A 17119-nucleotide genomic window follows, 5' to 3' on the forward strand; every position below is an offset into this window, starting at 1 on the left:
TCATACTCGAATGCATCTTGGAAAATGGACGGCCACCAATATGCGGATCTTAAAGATTTTTGGGAAGTCTGCCATCTAGTAAAATGCTCTTCACAAGGGAGTCATGGCACTCTTCCAAAATGAATGGAACCTCATTAGGCATCACACATCGGCGGTGATAGATATCATCAACCCCCTACCGATATAGTGTTCTTGCGATTAAGAAAAAATTCAAAGCCTGCTATCTAATTTTTCTCTTTCACGACTCATGAAATGCGAAAACAATAATCCAGACCACTTCATAGTTCATAAAATCGCATTTCACAAGTCACTTTGACCAAAAAACTTGAGGAATTCGCATTTTATACATCCAAAAAATTTTAACAAAAAAATGCATCAAGAACATCAAAACCCCATCATTTAACATGTGTACGAGACCAATATTGATAGAAAAACAAAGTAAAACCCTTATAGAATTTCTAAGTTCCTGATGTATATTTTCTTCTTAAACCAACTAATATCTTCAATGCCTCAAAATTTAGGATTGTAGAGAAAAAATAATAAGAAAAGTGTGATATCTGATATTTGCAGTCCTTGCTCTTGAGAATAAATGGTTTTTTGTAAGAATATACCTGGTTTAGGTTGTGATGCTTACAAGATAAATAGCTAGTCGAAGACAAGACAAGATACGTGAAATAAATAGTAACCAAAATCCAACCATGGCTGTTCATATATATATGCCAATGGTCACCACACATTTGTTCAAAAAGTACAGTGCACTGATTCGGAGGAGGTGCACTTAAAATGAAAAAGAAAATCCTAAGAACTTAAAAAGTGGAGCCATAAAAGCGCTATCATGCCAAAAAAGTAAGTGACACGTGGCACAACTTTCCAGGTAAAAATGGTATATCTGTCGTACATGTGAAATTAACTACACTATCGGAGTATTTGGGATCAAAAGTCTACCACGGGGGTAAGAGATAGTAGGGTGAAGGGAGATTCAAGAAGAGGAGTAGACAAAAGAGAAGGGGTTTAAAGAAATAAAAGATGTAGAAGCATACTCACAGAGATGAAGCTTGTCAATTTATTTCTACATTCTGAGAATATAAATCTCTTGTAAACCAAAAACATGCATAAAACAATAGGTTCTCCTTTGCTACTTGAACTGCCAATCTGATGCTTCTATTGGCTCCAAAAGGGGGGTAAAATACTAGGATACTTGACCAAAATTCTCTTAGATCACTCCTTCTTCTTCTCCCAGTTCGGAGTGCTGTGTTCACTGCTTGAAAATTGCAATCGCGCGTCGTGTGATTTTGCCAATCCTTCTTTTTGCATAAAATCTCCCTAAAATGACTAAAAGTCACTTGATTTTTTTACATGTCATCCTATTCTAGAAGTTGTCTATAATTTTTGGATTTTTACATGAAATAATATCTAAAATATCAAAAATTGGCTAAACTAGTCCAAAAATCTAGTATTTTTGAACCATCCACACTATGGTCACACTAACATTAATGACTAATATGGCATTAGATCTTTAGATCAATAAGAAATCTGAATGACAATGCACTCTCTAGAGTTTTTCACATTGTGACCACATAGCAACTAGACATTCATCCACTCCCTTTTAATCTGCACATCCTCGGACATGTGCCAAAGTGCTACAAATCTACAGTGTCACAAGAAGTATCCTTTGCCATGTCATTTTCTTCATCTTCTACCTCTTCTTCTTCTTCCATATTCTCATGTTTATGCTCAGTATCCAACTCCTTCAACTCATATGTTAAAAACTCCCTATGTTTAAAGAGCTTGATATGTTTTCTAGCCCATTGGAATCCTTAGGGATGTCCCATCCATCTCATTTAATGCATAGGTAGCATTGTCAAAAACAAACCTTACCAGATATGGACCAAACCACTGCTTTGCCATCTTTTGACTGGTATTATGCTGATTTTCCAAGCTACTATCATAGATGAGCACCTAGTCCCCTCCTTTATAGCTCTTGGTCGAAGTCTATGTTGCTTGTCAAACCTCTTCTTGTTCTTGATCCTTGCAGTCTTCAACTTTTTCATGGTTGTCTCAATGTCTTTAGGCCTTCTTTCTAACTATCTAATGTGTAGGACCATCAACTCTTCTCTATTCAAACCCTCATTGCATGGTAGAACACTCCAAGTAGCAATAGTCTCCTCAATAGGCATGATTGACTGTTGTCCATACATTAATTTAGTAGGCTTATACTATGTAACTACAGTATGAGTGGTCCTATCAGCCCATAAAGCAAAGGGTAACATTCTTGTTCACTCTTTTATCCTGCCCTTACATGACTTTGCTAATGCCTTAATGATAGGCTGATGACCTTTTTCACTTTTGCCATTTGCTTTAGGATTCTAGGCTGAAGTTAAAGCTAGCTTGATACCTAATTGTGAAAAGAAGCCACAAGCCTCATCCGCATCCAATTCTCCTCTATGAGAATTTGCAAACTGATTGAGCAGTATTTGTACTAAGAGCTCAACATTCCACTTGATTTTTCAAGTCTTCTTGTGCAAGCAAAAGATATCTCATATTCCATAAACATGTAGGCATGATAACCAAATCAATTAACTACCCATTTGTAATGCATAGACAATGGATAGGTCGGTTGCAACCCATCTCTATGCTTTACTATGGGATACATTTGATAGACACTGCATGATTCCACATAATGCTCCACATCTTTGTATATGTTTTGCCACCAATACTTCTCTTTGTTCTTGGCAAATGTGCCCCAAACTCCTCTATGTTCAACCCATAAGCTTTCATGAAACTCCTGTATCACATGTTGTTGAGAAGCCCTATCTCTCAATACATGTATTGGAGCTCCTCTCTTTTTCTTTGCATGCTTCCATAAATATCCGTCTTTTAAGAAGAGTCCATAATATTTTCTTTTAATCCTTTTGAAATTAGCTTTAGACTACTCAGCCTTCTTTGTCATGAGACTGAGATATTGGCCTATTTTCAGCCAATCATCCTCATATAACTCTTCCAAAAATTTTGTTCTCACTAAAGCATAACACTGATTATGCTTTCTCTCTACTGCCCATCTCTTCTCCATGGCTATAAGATCTTTTCTTACTGATACTAAAATCCTTGTTACAACAATTGTACATGTAGTAATAGCAGTTGCATGCTCCTTCCCTACTGTCATAAAGTTGTTTTCAGCACATATCACATCGTCCTCTTCATCTTCAATCAGCTCCTTTTCATCTTCAAACCTTGCTCATGAAAGCATGTCAGCCACGAGGTTTTCTCTACCTACAATATGCTAAAAATCAGGGTTAAGTGACTTTATATATGTAATCCACCATAACATGACAATACCAAGAGTTGAGCAACTATCATGCCCAATAGAGGTAGACAATCAATCTCTACCACTACATGAGCTCCCATAAAATACTCCCTATCACACTTAAGGGCTTTCACTATACCCCAAAGCTCTCTTTTGACTTGAGAATATCATTGTTGCCATTCATTGAGAACCTTTGCTCCAAATCAAATGGCATTTCCATCAGCATCATCCTAACCCACTACCCAACCAATGCTAATTGGGCTTGTATCCATGGTGAGAATAATAGGTTGCCCATTCTCATAATTTGCTCTCTTTAGTGTTGGGGCTGAAATCAATAAGCTCTTTAACTTCTAAACTGCCTTCATATGCTATTTACCCCACCAAAACTTTTGCCCTTTTCTCAAGAGCTGATATAAACTTTCAACCGCATGAGCAAAATGTGGAATCCATATCAAGTAAAAGACATATGCACCCAAAAATCTTATCATGTTAGATACATTTGAACATGTCTCCTGCATCTTGCCTATGGCATTAATCTTTACTGGTGAGGGCTTTCTCCCATATGGTCCACACATGTTTCCAACAATTAGTACTTCATCCACTCCAAAAATCAACTTTTCTCCTAACACAGAGTCAAATGCACTTCTTCAAGATAGCTCAAAATCCTGTCACAATTAGCAATATGATTAGCTACAAATCTTCTACATCCTTGCCCATTCAACGCTTCATTCTTCTCATGGATATCACATCCTTTGATCGACACATCATCAAGAAAGGGTAAGGTCAACTAAGGAATATAATCCCTCAAAACATGATGCATAGCATTCATCATATGTGCCACTGAATTGGTTGCTCCTTGTGGAAGCGTACACATCCTAACCAATCCAAGTAGTGCCTTTATGGTAGTGATATCCCAGCTTTCCAATGCAAGTTGAAATTGATCATATCTTGGATATAAATCTCCCATAGAGTAAATTTCCTTGCTTGCAAATGCTTCTACAAATTCATCCACTATCGGCCTTATCCAACATTCCTTATGGTGATCTTATTAATTGGTTGTAAATCCTGTATAAATCTCAAAGAACCATTCTTTTTTGGAGCAGTAAACTACCAATTTGAATATGGAGCTAAAAGAGGGCTCCAAAATCTGCATCCTCATCTTCTCGTTCAAAAGATCCAGTAGCTTAGGCAAATATGCCTGAGGTAATGGAATAGGCTTTAAGTTCCATGGCATATGAGGTAATGTAAAGATCACCATAGGTGCAACACATCCAATTTCATGTGGCTGAAACACAAAGGCTTTCCCATGCCTTGCCAACATCTCTAGTAAGAAACAAGTTGTTTTTGCATGCAAAAGAAAGCTTATATCACCAATCTTCATCTTTTGTAAAGTTTCAACTATAAATTTATGTCCTACTCCATGTGGATTGCTTAACCTAAGCTGTTTAGTCACTTTTTTCAGCCAACCCATCACTTTCAGGTGGCAAAGGCAAAGCCACAGGCTTAACCTTCTTTTCAATTGTTTTATACTTTGTATCCACCCTTGCCTTAGCCCTATTTTGTAGCCCATATTGTAGCCCATAACATTCATGCTCAGTAGACTCTTAAATGACTTCATACATATGTAAAGTGTCAACATTAATAACCTCTTTTTTTTCCCTATTTTTAACATTAAATATAGCAAAAACTTCAGCTGCCACTGTATCAACATCAACCAGCCCTGAAATACCTTCATTTATAGCCATCAAGCCATATGTTTTCACCAGCCCATCCTACATATTTCTTTTCAGTCCTACACATGGTTGAAATATTCTTAAAATTGCTAAGACTACACGTTGTCCACATTCTTGCAATCCATACACAAACATAGTTTCCCCCTTTCTTAAAGGCATAATTATCTTCCTAGAGACACCGCCATAGCCTCCACTTACGGCAGTGCTATTTAAAAACCCTTAAATTCCCATGCATTAGGTGGCATGGGATTATCCACAACCCATCCTGATTGCAGGGATGATTCACACAAACAGTGATAAACTGTACTTCCTTTGGATTGTCTTTACTCCTAACCCAAGCATATGAAGAACTATCATCCAAGGCTTTTGTTTCGAGCCTTGATTCCGAAATATAGGTCTGCCCCAAAATCATTGGATAACTACATGAATCATGCATTAAAAAATGATATTCATTTCTAACATCTCCAATAGTCATGGGTACATTCAGACAAGCCGCATAAAGATCCCCTGCTAATGAATTGTTTGTTGCTTGCATGTGCCATCCCAGATCTACATCAATCAACCAACCTCCACTCTCATACAACTTGTGTGACATAACATTGATTTTGGAACCGTGATCCAAGAGAGCTATGCAATATGTCTCTCTTTCTCCCACTTTAACAATTGTCTCTATTGTAGCATGAGTCCAATGCTTTCATGAATAACGACTGCTTGGAATAAAATAAGCATCTTCTTCTTCATGTGCTTGTTGATGCACATCCCCATTATACATAGCCTTCTCTCTATGCTTAGTGCTGCCCATGATACCATTTTCAGCCACAAGCTTGCTATCTATACTCCCATTTAGCCCATTATCAGCATCAGCGTGCTCCAAAATAGCATTACATACATCATCATATTCCCTCTGAAGATGTTTCTCTATGTCTTTGTCAAACAATATCAATGCTTGCAAAACTTCACCATCAAACTATCTTTTTCATTTCAACATATCAATGATTGCATCATGAAATTTATGCTTCACGATTCTAAGAACTTCACCAAGTGTGAATTCCACTCTACTACCAAGTATGTGATCTTCCAAGACCTTTTTAAGGTTTGTGGCAGTCTTTTAAAGATTCTATTATAACCTGTAACCAGGCTGCTTGCCCCTTTTCTTCCCTTCTTGTTTCTTCTCTTGAGATGCATCCTCCCTAGCATGTTTAGATATGGCTTTTTCAGCCTCTTTCTGCTGCTTCATTTTAATTCGTGTTATGTGTTTAGATGGGCTTAAAGTGGAAGGACTAGTAGTGTCCTCATCTCTTCTTCTCTTTTCTTTCACAAAAGCTTCTTGATTATAAACCTCAGCCAAATAAGCATAGGCTGAAAATGAGTCCACTGATGTACTCCATCCTGTTCTCCCTCATATGTTTTGACTTGCATAAGCCAATTCAGACTTTGCTATTTTTCCCTTTTCCATGCAATCTAATGTTTGCATCCAAATGCAAGATTTTGCTTGAGCCATGCCTCCTTTATGAGCTTCATCAGTCCTTTTAATTCTCAACCCATATGCGGATGCATCTATGGCAACAAATGTTGTCCTTGTAGCCATCTCTTCCAACCTCTTCTGCATACCACCATTTCCAAAATTTGTCTCTATTGGAAGACCAGTTTCTATTGCATGTATTTTGCTATCTTTCCAAAAGACTAGCCTTTTTGCTTCTGCATCATAGTAGGTTGTACAGTCTCGCTTTTCATGCTATAAACTATCACACTAAATGCATGCGGTCCTTGGGCTATTGCTCGAGCCTTCTCTTCTACCTTAAGATCCAACTTTTTGACCTTTGCATAGATTTCTATCAAATTCAACCTCAAATCATGCATGTTATTATTTAATTCATCCACAGCATCACCTTTATGAGCTAGACCAATAGGTATAGCCAGTTGTTTCACCATAGCTACAGGCACCTTGCTGCAATTTCAGCCCCATTCTAAGCATTGGCAGGTGTGGTGCCTGTACCGCATCTTAATTTCATCAGCTCTCTCTTTACCAACATATGTACTATCTCAGTTACACTAGCCCAATCTTTGATTTCAGCCCCATTTCAGAAGAGGCATATTCTAAATGATCAATCATCTTTTCTTGCAATACTGAATCTGCAACCTTCATAAACAAATCAATTTTCTAACTCTCTAGTGATTTCTGCATCCAATTGTGCATTACTGACTTTCAAATTCATGGAGCAACGCTCTAGCAACCAACCCTTTATTGGGCTTTTCAATCCAATCTGTAAATGTCTTTTTAGTTACCAATCGTACATCTTCTAAGAAAAACTCTTCTCTCAAAGCTTTCCTAAAAGTTTCCCAATCATCATCTCTTCTATGTAACTCATCAATCTAATCATACAATGCATGCATGGCCAAACGAGAGAAATACTAACTCCATGCATACTGTGATACCCCATGAAACAACATATTTTCTTCATATAACCGGATGAAGGCCGAAATATTTTGACCCGTAAACTACAATTTCTGTCCCACTACTTGCAATGCATTCATAGCTAAGGAATCATGATGGGACCTAAAATGGTTCGGCACTGGCTATGGCACTAACCGGACCTCATACACACAATAGACAACCCCACCACATGGCCTCCTGGTCCACGAGCGTCTGTAATACATCGATGTACACTAGATAGACTTAATTATGCATTTGTAGTTGATATGTAGTCCAACATTTACCTTCCCTTCTCCTCAGAGGGAGATTCCATAACATATAGGCATAGTGCCTTGTAACACAAACATAAGGAAGCACCTCTCAGCTGATTGCTATGGCTCCACTGCGACTCTCCTACACCTCGGGGATTAGCCCCAAGATGCATTGCTTCAACAAAAAGTACACACGATACAAATTCCACTCTTTCATTTTGAACGTATTCGAGGAGATACCATGTGTCCTTACCAAATAATTCCCTTAGAAAATGAATGACTAACCTACAACTTAGGTTCCTTTCCACTCCATGTACAAGTCATGTCCTAGGAAGACAATTGCTATGCAATCCAGGATCGATACCATGGCATGCTTCATGCATTGTGCATATGATTCTAGTGCACAAACAATATTCATCAAATCAGCACTTTGTGATGTGAAAAAACAGCTCTTTCATGATTTTCACTAAATGTATGCTTCGATGTATGGAGACTAGCACCAATTTCTCGTGCTACTAGCCCCTTAAACTAGAATATTGCAATTGTAAATGAATCACACAATCAAATATTTCAAAGATTCACACCCTCTCAGCCCTCTTAATCTCTTAACCTCACCCTTTCCCTCTAACGTTTAGGTTGTGCTGCATTGCATAGGTGTAGGGTTTTGTTTTTTGTCATTTTCGATATATAAAGCAATAAATACACACTAGAATATAAAGACAGGGTGATCTGAGGCTTAACCCCATACCTCAACCCTTGCCAAACATGCACATACACTAACCATAATTTTTTGCATTTTTCTAAGCCCCAAAACCCATTTTTTCCTATTTTTTGCTATTTTATATTGCTTATTTATGCATAAAAATAGGTTATTTTTTATTTCTGACTATGGATTGATTATGACAACTGAAAAATGTTTTGTCTTTGAATTTTATCCCATGCACATCTCTTTTCCCCACCTGAAACCAATAAAACCTTCATTTTTACACTAAAAATGTGCTTTTTGGATTTTAGAAAATTATTTTCAGCATTAGAGCATTATGTATTCAAGGGTTTTTGACATAGAATCATCAAACATATAGCAAACAATATTATCACCAATTTTCATTCAACATGCACATCATTTGAACCATTAACGATTAAAAAATAGCCATTTTCCTTCATAAAAGAGAATTATCGGGTTTTTTCTTTTTGTTGCGAGTTTTTTTAAAATATGATTCAGGATAGAAAAATAGGCCACCATTGATACTCGGTCCTTCCCCAATCATCCATCATCAGCCCCACTCGATTTGGGAGCAATATGGTACCACACCGGACAAGCACTCATCAACGGGTCTTCATTTTTCTTTATCTATATGAACTACCCCTTCAGAGGGGAGAGAGGGAGGAGAGAGAAATACTAGATCTAGTTCTCCATGTCCAAGGAGCCATTGCTTGCATGAGAGACGGCGATGGAGAGAGAAGGAAGCAAGCAAATCATTGCTGCAATCAGTTTGCATGGTTATATGGAAGTGGCAATTGCCCCTTCCCCTCCAAAATTTCGTCGCCTGCAAGAAGGGCGTCCATTTTTTCTTCACACCATGATAAAAAAAGCGCCCCTCCCCCCATTCATCAAATTTTTGGGGGGTGGGAGACCCCAAGGGTCACCCCCCTTCCCCCCAAATCCTTTTATGCTTAAACTCTTTTGGGCTTTGGACCTTGGGTATCCCCATTCTCGTGTCCGGCATCGGATTTTACTTCTGAAAAAATTTGGGCGTCTGGCTCGAGGTCCTGCACTTCTTGGCACTTCCCAGAGGCTCATACGATAGTCAAAAAAAGTATGAAAATTTCCCAACGGTTTCTTGATGGGTCTTTAAAGCACTTTTGGAGCCCATCGACTGCTTGTTGCTTAAAATCCAACTGACTCCGATTGCTGCCTTTGACAAAGTATTATTTTCTCTTGAAATATGGATTCTTTGGCTATTTTTAAGCACTTCTCAGAGTCAAAAATTAGCTTTCATTGGCGACCATGGGATAGGGTTACTCAGCCCGTTGAATCCCATGAACAAATTTGCACATAAATACAACCACAAAGAGCATCAAGCTGATACATAATAGATACATAATAAAACACATCACAACTTTCACCCGATCCCCTGACAAAACCAAGGCATGAAATCCATGAGGTGTAGGCCTAGCATAACCTGACAGAAAGCCCAAAACTAGTTATTAACCAGCTGCTCCAACATGGCCAAGCCAAAAACAACTATCAAAGAGGTCATCCTAAGTGGTGGTCTGAACTGTTTACCTAACGAAGGACAACTGAACAAGGAGCTCCTACGGGCGAAGACTCCTATAGCCTAATCAAAAAGTAGTATCTTTTTTGGCACATCTTTTTATAGGTTTCCATACTTGGGAGTGTAAAAAGGAGGGAGCTAAGCGTAGTGACCCAAGGAGAACAAGGCATCGGTCTCAGGTCTTGTCTCGGTATCCAAGAACCTACCAAGCCCTTGTGAGATGACACTTACTCCTTTTCTAACACTCACTTTTATTTTTTCTCCAACCTTCTTTTATGTGCTTTGCTTTTTAGCTAGTTGTCTCATCCCCAGGAACCTACCAGGCCTTCGCAAGGCGATAAACAACTACTCAAATATTTTTCTTTCTTCTCTGCTTTTATAGGGGTTAGAATCCCTTTTTACACACCTCTATATATTCATAGATTTTCTTTCAAATATTTAGGGTTTTTTCATTTGGTTATTTTTAGTAGGCTTCTCTAATTGCCCCACACTAACATGACCTCTTAGAACAGCCGCCTAGTAGGTCACCAGAACAGGGTCACTAGAACTCCCATCGAAAACAGGTCTTTTAGTTCCTGGCAATGCCTTTACAGGAGGCAACGACTACTCAAACCTCCCACAGACATACATAACCTAAACCTGGGACTTCATGCCTTAAAGCAACTGGCCCTCTTGGCCTAAAGAAATTAAGCAAATAATCTCATAAAGATCCCTAAGAAGAAGGCAGATATATGGAAATACACTCCATTCCAAGGGGAAAAATAGGGCTCTCAACCCTAAACTAAATGCATCAAGTTGTGACCCATCCCTCTTGCATAAATAGAGAGAGGTATGCATAACATGTCGTCGAATCAACCTATGGGTCCAAGATAGTAGTGGTAGATGGGTCTTGGTCACTCTATGCATTGCCCATATCAACCATCGCCTGCCATATAATGCATGGTTTCATAAAATGCCCCACAAGCGGCCAGGTCCTACCTCATTATCAATATCAACATCCAAACTAGGACCACAATTGAAGAAGAGATCCTCTTCATAAGCAAAATTTGCTAATGAATCCGCAAACTGATTCCAAGAATGTGGAATCAATTGAAGAGAGATGCTCTCAAATTCATCGAGTAGGATCATAACAGTTCAATGATACATGCGAAGGATGGGATTCCGAACTGTGTATGTCTCATTTAGTTGATTTAAGAGCAATTGGGAATCCCCTTTTACGAATAACCGCTGAATACCACCTTTCTTGACAATATTCAATCCCATAATCAAGGCTTTATACTCTCTCATGTTGTTAATGAATCCTACCCCGAGATAAACATCTAATTTCATTGTAACACTACATCGGGGATCTCAAATAACTACTCCAACACTCCCTTTTTTATTAGGGCCTGTGGATGCTCCATCAAAGTATAATGTATACGTCCACAATGGGTTTACATATCCAGCCATCCAGAACTCCCCTATTTGTAATTATGATCGTCAAAATTCAACATATTTAGAGGATGAACTGACGGCTCCATCCCACCTTCTTCATTAAACTCAACAGGGATGCTTGTCAAAATTTGTAAACTGTGATGGCACAAAACTTTGATCTCCCACACAAAGGTATCGTCTTCTTGCTCAATCACTTTGTATCCTTTGCTCCACCAGATAAGCTTTCCCCTAATGATATCTTTGCTCGAGATATGGGTGCTCCAGATAAGGAATTAACCGCCCCATCAACCAGTTTAAGCTCTCTTGCAGGTTCAGATCAACCCCAGTATGGACCTGAAATGCATTTAGCGCATTAGGATACTCAGAAATAATAAGGTTTAATCTTATTAAGATTAACCTTATTTTTAAATTCCACTCCTTGTAGATCAGCTAATAAGGCAGTGGAGTTATTTTTTTCTATCCTAAGTGTCTTGTAAGGGCCATCCCATCTAGTTTCCAACTTCCTTGGAAATAGCTCCCTAGGTGCATTGTAATACAGAACAAATTGTTCTTTATTAAAGGTATATTTCTTTGCTTTTAGATCGTGCAGCCACTTCATCTGACGTTTAGCTACCTCCTGGTGCAATAGACTCTGTAATTTAAGCTCACCCAAGTGGGTTGTAGTCGTAAAACACTCGAATAGGGCATCTTCATCACCCAAAGAATGATTGATTGCGAATCTTATGGTCAGAAATTCAATTTCTAAGGGCAAGACACACTCCTCTCCATAAATAATTTGAATGGGGTGTGGCCGGTGGCTTGTTTTAACGTTGTGTTATACACCCATACTGCCACATACAATTTTGTATCCCAGCCCTATTTCTTTTCGAAGACTATCTTGCACAAGATACCCACAAGTTGCTTATTGGTACTTTCAACCTGTCCATTTACTTGTGGATTATAGGGAGTCATCTTGTTATGCTTAATTTTCCATGCTTCAGTCAAGCTTTTAATTGCCTTGTTCAAAAAATGGGTTCCATGGTCCGATACTATTTCCTTTGGCGGACCAAAACGGCAGATGATTTGTTCAAGTAGGAAACTGGCAGTCTCATTTGCATTGTCCTGCCTCATTGCATATGCTTCTAACCACTTTGTAAAGTAATCAGTGGATACTATAATGTATCTCTTGTGAGTAGTAGACGACGGTGCAATAGGACCCACAAAGCCGATGCCCCACTTCTCAAATGGAAGGATAGCCTTAATAGGCATAAGTGGGCACTTCCTATTCTCTCTACTGTCATGTCTTTGGCATGTATCACATCTCTTAACATACTCAAATGAATCCTGGAAGATGGACGACCACCAATAACTAGCTCTTAAGGCGTTTTGTGACGTCAACCACCCAGCAAAGTGCCCTCCACAAGCAGAGTCATGGCACTCCTCCAAGATAAATGGAACCTCGTCAGGCATCACACATTGGAGATAGATATCATCAAAACCCTGCCGATATAGTGTTTCTGCGATCAAGGAAAATTTCAATGCCTGTTGTTTAATTTTCCTCTTCTCAGATTTTGATAAAGTAGCTCCAGTCTCTCTCGTAGATAAATAATGTGTTATAGCAGCATACCAAGAGGGAATAGACATTGTATCAATCTTAAACAATGTTTCCATATCACTTCCTTCACTCAAGACCACTTTTGGCTCTCCGAAATCCGCAAGACACTCTACAATGCCCTGTAGATTTGGTGGCTTGCTCTTAATCTCATAATCAAATTCCTGTAAAGTGATTAACCACTTTTCTAAACGATCAGGCATTTGTAACTTATTCAGCAACAATCGAAGCCCTTCCCCCTTTATATAAAAACCACCTTCTCATAAAGAATGTAGTGCCTGAACTTCTTGGTTGCAAATACCATCCCAAGGTACAACTTCTCCATATAAGTGTAGTTCATTTTTGATATGCCCAACTTCTGACTAGCAAAAGCTATCGCATGATGGTAGCACTTTTCCTCCCAAATTTGGACCAAACAACAGCTGATACTATACATAGTGGCTACTGAAAATATATAAAACATTTCACCCCTTTTAGGTGCTTTTAAAAGAGGTGCTTTGGCAAGCTCTTGCTTCACATCGTCAAACGATACTTTGCAAGCAACACTCCATTCAAACTGATAGTTAAAAGACAATAGGTTTGTCAGTGGCAACGGTCTTTCTGCTAGGGCATTTATAAACCTCCGATAATACCCCACCGATGACAAAAAGCTATGCACTTCCTTTGAAGTATGCGGCGGACTCATGGCGACTATGACCTTGATCTTTTTAGGGTCAATCTTGATCCCTACTAAACTAACCACATGGCCTAACAATAGCCCATAAGGCACTCGAAAGATGCACTTCCATGGGTTGAGAGCTATGCAAAATTGTCTGCAACGCTCAAAACACTTCCACAAAATAATCAAATGCCTTTCTCTTGTGGTGGTTGCCCCCAGGTCATCAATGAATACTTTCAATTCCTTTAGGGAGATTTCACCAAAGGTCTTATCGGCTGTTCTTTTCCACGAACCAGGTGCATTACATAAACCAAATGCTATCACATGGTACGCATAGGTACCGAAGATAGTAATAAATGTCGTTTTAAGCTTGTCTTGCTCAGCAATCGCCATTTAATTATACCTTGCAAAGCAATCCATGAAGGAATATATTTCCCTACCCAGTAATTGATCCAAAATTTGGTTAATAAAGGGCAATGGATAGTAGTCTTTAACAGTCTTCTTATTCAACTCTCTAAAGTCTACACAAAGTCGGATTTGGATATTATTATTATTTTTAATCACAACTAGTGAACACCATTCAGTATGTTGAACAAGGAAGATCAAACCCGCTTTTCGCAACTTTTGTAGCTCCTCAAATAGCCCATCCCTTAATTCAAAAGGCATGCGCCTTACTTTCTAACATACATGATGGGTACCTTCTTTTACAGGAATAGTATGCACAACCAAACTGGGGGGAATGCCTCTAAGTTCATCATACAAGTGAAGATGCCATGGAACTCTTGAATCAGGGACACATAGTCCTCTCTCTCTTTCGAACTAAGCATGGAACCGAATTTGATTGACCGCAAATAATGTCCACTTCTCTTATTCGATCTTAAGGCTCTATCGACTCATTCAATGTTATCTAATAAATGTCCTCTGTAGTGGACCCTTCTTTAGATCCATCGCTCGATGATGTCTCACTACTAGATAAATCATCTATTATTTCTAGTTCAGTAGAGGATAAAGGAGCTCTCTCACTCTAAGGAGACTCAAGGTAAGCATCCACTACTACACGATTGGCACCTCTACCTAGAATCACTCGACCAGTGGGTATATCGACTTGATAGTCTGTTCATAAAATCCATGGCCTGCCTAGTAAAACTTGATAGCTAGGACATTCTACAAACCTTATCACCCTAAAGTCTAGATATCATTCCACACTTGCAACGGTAACATGGACTTTAGTGATGCAACATTCCGGTTGTCTTAGACTATCATCAACCATCCTAAGAAGTGTGGAGCCATCCTTTTGAATCTCTAGACCTAGCCTCTCCTTCAAGTCTAAAATCATGATATTGACGGAGGATCCAGTGTCCACAATAGCGTGCTCCACTAATATTCCATCCACATATGTTGGAACCCTGGTACAATGCTTTTCAGCATGATTGAACCAATCTTCTCCCACTCTAGCTATGCCCAAAGATTCTACAATATACCCAATATGCAGCAACATGCCCTTCAGGTATCTCATGATACCATTCACACAGCATCCCAATGCTTCTTGCCAGGTGTAGCTATATAGTGTGCCACAACACCAACTGCAAAGGCAATGGACAGCCAATATGCTTTACATTCTGCATGCGGAAGCGCTCAAGGACTTTATGAATATACTCCCTCTGTGCAAGTAGAGGATTCACTGATGCCTGTCACGTCTAATGCGTATACCAAGTATGTGAGAGGCATGCCCCATATCTTTCATCTCAAAGCTCTTCTTGAGCTGAGCCTTAAGAGCATCTAGCTCATCATGAGTTTTCCTTGCTATCAGCATATCATCCACATAGAGTACCAAAATCAATAAAGAACCATCACGGACTTTCTTTGTGTAAAGACATAGATCCATAGCACTCCTACTATAGCCCTGTGACTGCATAAAGGCATCAAACTTATGATACCACTCCCTAGGTACCTGCTTCAAGCCATAAAAACTTTTCTTCAATTTGCACATAAGGTGCTCCCTACTAGGTTCTGCAAAGCCTTTCGGTTGCTCCATATAAATCTCATCATATAAGTCCCCATGTAAGAAATCCGTCTTGATATTCATTTGATATAAATCCAAGTCAAGTTGAGCAACCAAAGTTAAGACTAAGCACAGGGTGGTCATCTTAACCACAGGAGAAAAGACCTCATCAAAGTCCACACCATGCTCCTGCTTAAAACCGTTTGCTACTAGCACATCCATAGCACTTCTGCTGTAGCCCTGTGACTGCATAAAGGTATCAAATTTATGATACCACTCCCTAGGTACCTGCTTCAAGCCATAAATACTTTTCTTCAATTTGCACACTAGGTGCTTCCTGCTAGGTTCTGCAAAGCCCTTAGGCTGCTCCATATAAATCTCATCATGCAAGTCCCCATGTAAGAAAACCGTCTTGACATCCATTTGGTATAAATCCAAGTCAAGATGAGCAACCAAAGCCAAGACTAAGCGTAGGGTGGTCATCTTAACCACAAGAGAATAGACCTCATCAAAGTCCACACCATGCTCCTGCTTAAAACCCTTTGCTACCAGCCTAGCCTTGTATGCTGGCTTGGGATATCCAGGGGTACTTTTCAGCTTGTATACCCACTTGCATGGCAAAGCCTTCTTGCCCTCAGGCAAGGAAACCAAATCCCAAGTCTCATTATTATGCAAGGAGTCTATCTCAGATTGCATAGCCCTCTCCCGAGAGTGACTGTCATCCCTGCGCATAGCCTCATTATAAGTGAAAGGCTCTCCTACATCTGTAACCAAGACATAGTGCATCGAGGGCTGAAATCTATCAGGTGGACGTCTGTCTCTAGTAGATTGTCTCACTGCAGGCTCTACTGCTTGCCTAGCTACCTATCCAATACCCTGACCATGAGCAAATATGCAGGATTCTCATCAGTGGTTGGAGATCTTGACAAGGTCAACATACTTGTCCTCCACGACACCACGTATGAAGTGACACCTCACCTCAATGTGTTTCATCTTCGCATGGAAGACCAGATTCTTAGCCAACTGAATGGCACTCATAGAATCCGAATGCAGTGTAGTTATAGCATCAATCCCAAGGTCAGCAACTAGACGGCCTAGCCATATGGCCTCCTTGTAAGCCTCAGTGGCTGCAACATACTTGGCCTCAATGGTAGACAGAGCCGTACACTTTTGAACCCTGGACATCCAAGAGACAGCACCTCCATCATAGATGAATACATAGCCAGAAGTGGACTTCCTACTATCTGCATGTCCTGCATAATCGGAGTCAGTGTACCCTAGGACCCCTGTAACCTAGCTGCCATAGCAAATACACATATCTGTTGTGCCCTTCAGGTACCTCATGATACCCTTCACGGCATCCCAATGTTTCCTGCCAGGTGTAGCCATATAGCGTGCCACAACACCAACTGCAAAGGCAATATCTGGACGAGTGG

Source organism: Lygodium microphyllum, chromosome 14, assembly GCF_053477565.2.
Source record: "Lygodium microphyllum isolate KBCC chromosome 14, Lygodium_microphyllum_v1.1.10, whole genome shotgun sequence".
Lineage (NCBI taxonomy): Eukaryota > Viridiplantae > Streptophyta > Polypodiopsida > Schizaeales > Lygodiaceae > Lygodium > Lygodium microphyllum.